Here is a 7,162-nt window from a genome sequence, read left to right as displayed (position 1 = left end):
ACGTAAGTAGTCGTAAACCCATGAAATTGGGTCGGCTGTTCAACGACGGTTATAAAATAAAATATAAAGGTCCGGTAAGCGGGGCTCCCCGGATCCTCCACATGGCGCATCTCTCGCTGCACAAACCTCAAGAAAAAACCCCTCACCCGCATCACATCAAAGTAGCCTTCCGGATCGAGGAATCGAAGCAGAGGATGCGCATCGTCCCCCAATTCCATGACCTCCGGCTCCTCCATCAACAGCACCTGCACGGAAAGAGTATCGGATGGAGACACCTGACCCGGTGCCAAGGGAAGGAGATTGCTCACAATAAAATGGTTTGCCATCTCGAATCGACTCTATGTCAAAAAAAATGACGGCTCTTCTACGTGCGAACATTTTCATAGACACACAGCGGGCGCTCAAGTCATCATGACGCAATGGAATCTTCTAGAAAACACTATGTAGCCACTGCATTTGGAAAGATCACTAGATGCACTTCCAGGATATCATGTGACAGGACATCCGATCGATTGAAACCCTTTCCAGATGCGTTTCCAAGAACTCGTGCGAAAAACATCCGCCAGATGCAGCTTTAGGATGTCGTAGGACAGGACATCCGATCTACTCCATATAATTACCTGATGCGCTTCCAAGGAGTCATGCGAAAAATATACGCCAGATGCACTTTTAGGATGTCGTATGACAGGACATTAGATCATAATCACCGGATGTGCTTCCAGGAAGTCGTGCGACAGAACACATTCATCAGATACACTTTCAGGATGTAATGTGGCAGGACATCCGATCGAAACAACATAATCACCGGATCCAGAGGATGGGGACAGCATCACCCAACCCTCGATATCAAATCCATAGAGTGCCAACACTTTCGAAACTTTCCTAGCATGGGGTTAAACTGAAATCATTCGACAGGCCATCCCCCAAGTTCTTGAAAGCGTGACAGAATCACAGGGGCGAGGCTTTTTGGAATCGTGATTGAATTCCAGAGGGTTTTGAAATCGTTGAGACGTGTGTTTCGGTTGTGGATCATTTAAAAAGCTGTTGAAATGGTGTGTCTGAGGTCCTGGGGCCTGCAAGATGAATTGGATGGAGATGTCCTGGTTCCTGCGTTGGGGTGGTATCACTGTGATGACGAATCATTTGTAAAATGGGTCTGAAGAAAATGTGTCGAGAGCTGAAATTGTCGAGACTCGACACTCAGCTTCAAGAGATTTTTTCAAAGCCAATGATATCGCCAATGATGCCAAGAAAATAAACGCCAAATTGCAACGATACCAAATGACAACGACAACCAAAAAGTTGCGTTTCAAAAAAATCAAATTTTGTCTCGAGACAAGTTTTGCTCGACCCAACTCTCGCCCCAAGAGAAAAAAAAGAATTTCCATTCTTGGTATTAAGGTTGATCAATTAACCTTACCCGATTCTTGTCCAAATCTGTTCCATTTCAATAACATCATTTTTCATAAAATAATAAACATTTTCTTTTAAAAACGGATCCATTTTATATTTTCAACGATAAAAAAAAAACAATCACATTCAAAACACTTCAACCCAACTCTACGAGATCAACTCTGGAAATATGTACCATTTCAATCTTCATCATTTTTTATAAATAATATACATTTTTATAAAATAGAATAAATTTTTTATAAAGTCTTATCATTTTTTATAAAACAATATACAATATTCTTTTAAAAACGCCAATTTTTATTTTATGCGATGAAAAACGGAACAATCCCATTCAAACACTCCAACCCAACTCTATGAGACCCCCCTGGATGTCAGACACGCTAGATACAAACGTGTGACATTTTAAAAAGATCAACTACAAGTGGAAAAAAATCATATTCCCAGGGCCAGAACCCGACCTCTAAGAGCCATCGATACGGTTGGACACGGTAATGGTGAGATAGCACGATGACCATGGAACCCGAGGCCACATGAATGTCACCGCTAATGAAATGGTTACCGGTGGATCTCTGCTCTCGTTCCAACTCTGCAATTTTACGCTTCAGCGTTTCATTTTCTCGTTTCAGTGCGTCGATGGTTGCATAGACCGCATCCATCCGCCTTGTTTTTGGGTCACGTGCTTTAAAACATGCATTTAAAAGACTTGTTGTTTATTGATCGTGCAGTAGACGTCCTTAATGCTTTGACGCCAAGAATTGCCCAATCCAATCTGATGTATCATCGCCTCGACGTGATTCTTAAAGGTGGCCAGAGTGGGTCAGACGCGCATGATATCGTTCTCTGTCCAATACACTTTGTATTCTCCAGCAGGATGCGGTTCGTAATGCCATCGCAAATAAGCGGGGCAGTCTCGAAGATCCGGCAAGGCACCCAGCACGCGAACCCAATATTTTCTCTCGCGGGACGACCAGTGGCCTTCCGTGTTCCAATCGATGACGACTTGATATCAAAGCTTTTGATGGATGTAGGCCATGGAGCCTTTCGGCCATAAAGAGACCATGGAAGGGGCGGCGCTCGTGCAACGGGAGATTGATGTAAAAATGTCCACCTCACCCCACGCACGGCTGCTGGGATCCAGAACATTGGGCTTTTTCACTGTATACGTAGTGGATGGTATTGGCCAAATGCAGGGTCATCCTGATCTCTTTCTGTCCTTTGCAATAGCGCTTGGTTTCGCGAGACACGTTGATGTGTTTCCAAGCTTAGAGGTAGGCGACTCGATGTCGCACAGCCACAATCATGTGGCGATGGGGTTTATGACGCTCCAAGGTATGGGACTGGGCAACCATCGCTCAAACACCAAAAGGACGACACGACCAGTGCAGTACGCAACACCCCGCTTTGCGACAGTTACTAGCGCAATGCCCTACCAACTTGGCCGGGCCATACACAGTTTTCGTGCGGATATTTAGCTTAAAGAAAACTCTCCCGGTTAGATCTATATAAAAGTCTTTCGGTCCGAGTTTGAACCTTATAGCTTAATACTAATATTTTTCTCTGTTATCATTCGAGTTTTAATTAAAGTTAATCTATTTTAGTGTAAAACACATAACAAAATCCTGTTTAAAAACACCAAAAATGCTTGCATAAAAATTACGTGTATATTTACATATAACGTGTATATTATCCCGAATTTATTAATTTTTCCCATTAGTCGCTATTTCCCGAAGGAAAAAAAGTATTTTATATATAGAACCCTTTAAAATATCGAAAAACACATTAAAAAATATTAAATAAATAAACAAAAAAAATTAGAAAATTGCCCACGGCTGGGATTCAAACCCAGGTCATACTGGTCAACGGAAGTAACTAGCGCACAGCCCTGACAACTAGGCAACGCTATACACGGTGTTCCCACGAGCTTAAGGAGCACTCTTCCGGTTAGTCAAATTAAAAGGCTTATGGCCCATTGCGAACCCCCTAATTAGTCTATATATATTTACTTTGGTACGATTGTTTGGCACATTGAACACTATTTTCGGGCCGAGTTTCAAAATTATAGGTTAATATGAAAGGGATTTACGTGGCGCTAAAATAAGGAAAATGAGGAATAGCGCAAAAATGAGGAAATTTGAAGTCAAAATTCTGCATTACACCATGGACCATTATGGATGGGTGGTCTAATGTAAACAATAACAAGCGTCCTTAAACCGGAAGAAATTTAGAAAATTTCCGGTGTATCCCTCCGCTTATGTTATGACTACGAGGTGATGTGTGAACAAGCCTAATATTCTATAGTTTTGTTATTGTAATTTGGATTCAAATCTGAACATAATTGTACCATTCATAAGAGTTTTCAGAAATGTATTGATTCTCAGAGGTCGTAAGGCCAAAAAAAATTTTGGAAAGTTAATATCTCATTGTGAATAATTCTTAAGGATTGCCATGTTTTGTATTTTATCCCTTATTTGGCTACATTTGAATAAAATGTCGCCAAAAATATCCTTAAAAATATCTTTTTAAGATAGCCTAATTAGAAAATATTCTAATGATTATAATGTTAATATGATAATGCTGAAGTTTAAAGGCTGAAAGAAAGAACTCGGTACAAGTGAAACACTGCAAAAGATATGATGCAATAATATGATGGCGCGTTTTTTCAATCTGTGGCGTAAAAATATATCGAAAGCAGTAACCCGGAAGTCTTGAAAGAGCAATTTTACCACTAGCGCCACCACCCTTAGCTTTACACGATCACCCATCCATATCACCTTAATATTGATCCATAATATTCAAATTGGAATACGTATTATATTACCGGGTACTAGTGTATCCTACCAGAGGAAATAATTATAGGCTTAAAAGGGACCTACAATGTGGCCCTAATAGGTTACTATGTATGTATATACATAATCGCATTAAAATGAGAAAAATCGAAGTCAATATCCTGTATTACAACATAGCCCTTTAGGTTCTTTTGACTTTAATTTTTTGCCACGCGTTTTCGGTCAATAAATCTATCAAGATGAGAAATGCCACTTGACTTGGAAGTGTTGTAGAGGATGTATTTAATTCCCTTAAGGTTTGGACGGACTCGGGTAAAGTGACCATTATTCTTTCCGCGAGTTTTTAGTCAATAAATCTATCAAGATGAGAAATGCCACGTGCATCTTTAAAAACTATTCCAATAGTCTTTGACTTCGTATGGGACCATTCATGCAGTGAATAATAAATCCATTGATAACGGTGAAAAAACCGAATGGAGAGACTGCCAATGTGTTTATACGTGACTAGGCGAAAGACTATGGTTTGTTCTTCGAATGAATGTGCGTCTCTCATCATCCTTTGGAATTGTCGGAATGAGTTTATCCTTTTTATCATATTCAGTCTCGCTTAATGAGTTTTTTTTGCTTGGAGTGTTACTTCTGTCTCTTTTGTTTGTGCTGGCGCTCCTTCTGTTTGGTTCCTTGCAGTGGCGTATCTAGGGTATGGCAGGCATGGCTTGAGCCATGGGCGCATTATTTGAAAAAGGCGCAAAATCAACCAACACCAACGTTTCTTTCGTTTTTTCAATTTTTCAAAATATTTTGATATTTTGCTTGTTTTAAAAAAATTAATTTAACTCGTATACTAATACAAATTTTAAAAACAATAATACAAATTTCAAAAAAATAAATAAAACATTGAAAAGAATCATTTAGAAAACTCTCCAGAAAGCAGAATAAAAACTTCCAATGATCGGATCCTCAGATAAATCTTTCTTTTTCCAGTACCACAAGCAAAAAGACAAGATAAACATCTCTTCATATCACATTACCAGGATGTAAAAGGGCAATTATCTGGGGATGAATAGAACACCTGCAGGCATAGAAAATAGCCCTTTGGTGGTGACAGAGGGCAAAGAGATGTGAAAACCATGGGGTGTCCCTGTCCAGTTTAGCCCAATTATCTTAAATTTTATCAGGGGTGAAAATCACTTTGAAAAGCGGCTTTCGAATTTGTTGAATATACAAATAGAACCCTTGCTGTAAATTAGCGTAAATCCTTTCAAAAAGGAAAGTTTTGCCACACATGGTGGGAATCACTGTCACAAAACATTTAAATACTAAAAACAGGAGGTGCCTCTGCCAGACAGCCATAAATGTAATTTGAACGAAGTATTAGGATTTTCTGAAAATCAAGGATTAAATTGTAAGTAATCATTTCTTATGTATTGAAATCATGCTCACTTCATTATTTCACGTTATATTTTATAGCGATCGATATACTTTCTAGCAATGCCAACTGCTCCACTTTCTTTAAAATATTTTATTCAGTGGTAGTTAAAAACGAAACCATGCAGAATTTAAGATAATTCTGGTAAAATTTATAATTCTCAAAATAACCAAAACAAAATAACAGTAAACAAAAGTATGTTTCACGTGATTTTTTTCAATTATTTATTATTTAAACGTAGAAAGGGAAAATGGTTTTACATTAAATAAACAAAGAATCATACAATAAATGTAACTTTTGCACTCAATGAAAAATATTTTTCTATACGGAGCAGAGCAAGTTTGCATCTCTGTATATGCAGATTCAGAGGGGCGTTTACTACGTTATAATATTTTGTTTTTGTATATAATTATTTTTATAAAACAAAATCGTTTAATATGCACAATGATATTTTGGTAACAAAAAGTGAACTTCGTGAATTAAATGCTCGTTATTGTATTATTATTAAAAGCAATGTCTTAATGGGAAGAAAAAACGAATGTTAAAATTTGAAATGTTGGAAACATAATTTTTCAAGTTTCCTGAAAAATTATTGCAATAAGTAAATATTTTTGTGTAAATTGCGTAGCATTGGCTCAGTTAAGCGTGCCAACTATGGAGAAATAGATTTCCTTTCATTCATTAAAAGATAGATTTTAGGTTTAAACACTCATAAAAGTTCAATTTATTTATTTTTAATTGGTTAATTTATTTATTGAATGAATAGATTAAGGAACGTATCGTTAATTGTTCAAACTGATTTTTTTTTTTTTTTTTTGCCCTTAAGTCACAGAAATATTATTCACACTCAATTTTAATTTTAAATTAATAACTTAAGCTCAAGTTTAAATAATTCTTTTGTTTACAAATTGAGAAAAAAAAGAGTTGTGTAATTTATCAAGACCTTACTTAGTATTTTTTTTAATTTCAAAGCATCTTATTTGTCCATTATAATTAAAATAAAATGGAAAAAAATATCACTGAGGCTTATATGTATTTGAGGCTTATTTGTAGGCACATATGTATTTTATAACTATCTATTAAAGCAGCACAATAAAAAAAATTTTCATTAATTAATTCCCTTTATTTTAAGAAAATAAGAAAAAATTAATAATAAACATCTTATAGAAAAATTTGAGCTTGTTTATTTATTAAACACATGCATTTTTATAAAAATTCAAAAAGCCCTCTGTCCTCAAAATATTCAAAAGATTTATATTTCTCCTTTTCTTAAAAGGAGTATTTTAAAACTAATTAAATTCAATTAATTTTGAAAAGATTTATTCGGATAATGGCTTTGTCAAAAAAATATCGATGGTTAAATCCTTTATTTTATAGATAAATTAATTATTTGTTGCTTGTAAACTGAAGTTGCATTTTAATCTAAAGGTTCTCGATTGGGTAAATTTTTAACCGCTTAAAATTTTAAACTTACTTATTACCCCAGACAATATTTAAATTTTAAAAAAATGTCTCTGCACCATTAAATGTTTAA

This window comes from Parasteatoda tepidariorum, chromosome 11 (assembly GCF_982258835.1).
Source record: "Parasteatoda tepidariorum strain Cologne lab strain chromosome 11, Ptep-v5.0, whole genome shotgun sequence".
NCBI classification, from domain to species: Eukaryota; Metazoa; Arthropoda; class Arachnida; order Araneae; family Theridiidae; genus Parasteatoda; species Parasteatoda tepidariorum.
This window is presented reverse-complemented; position numbering follows the sequence as displayed.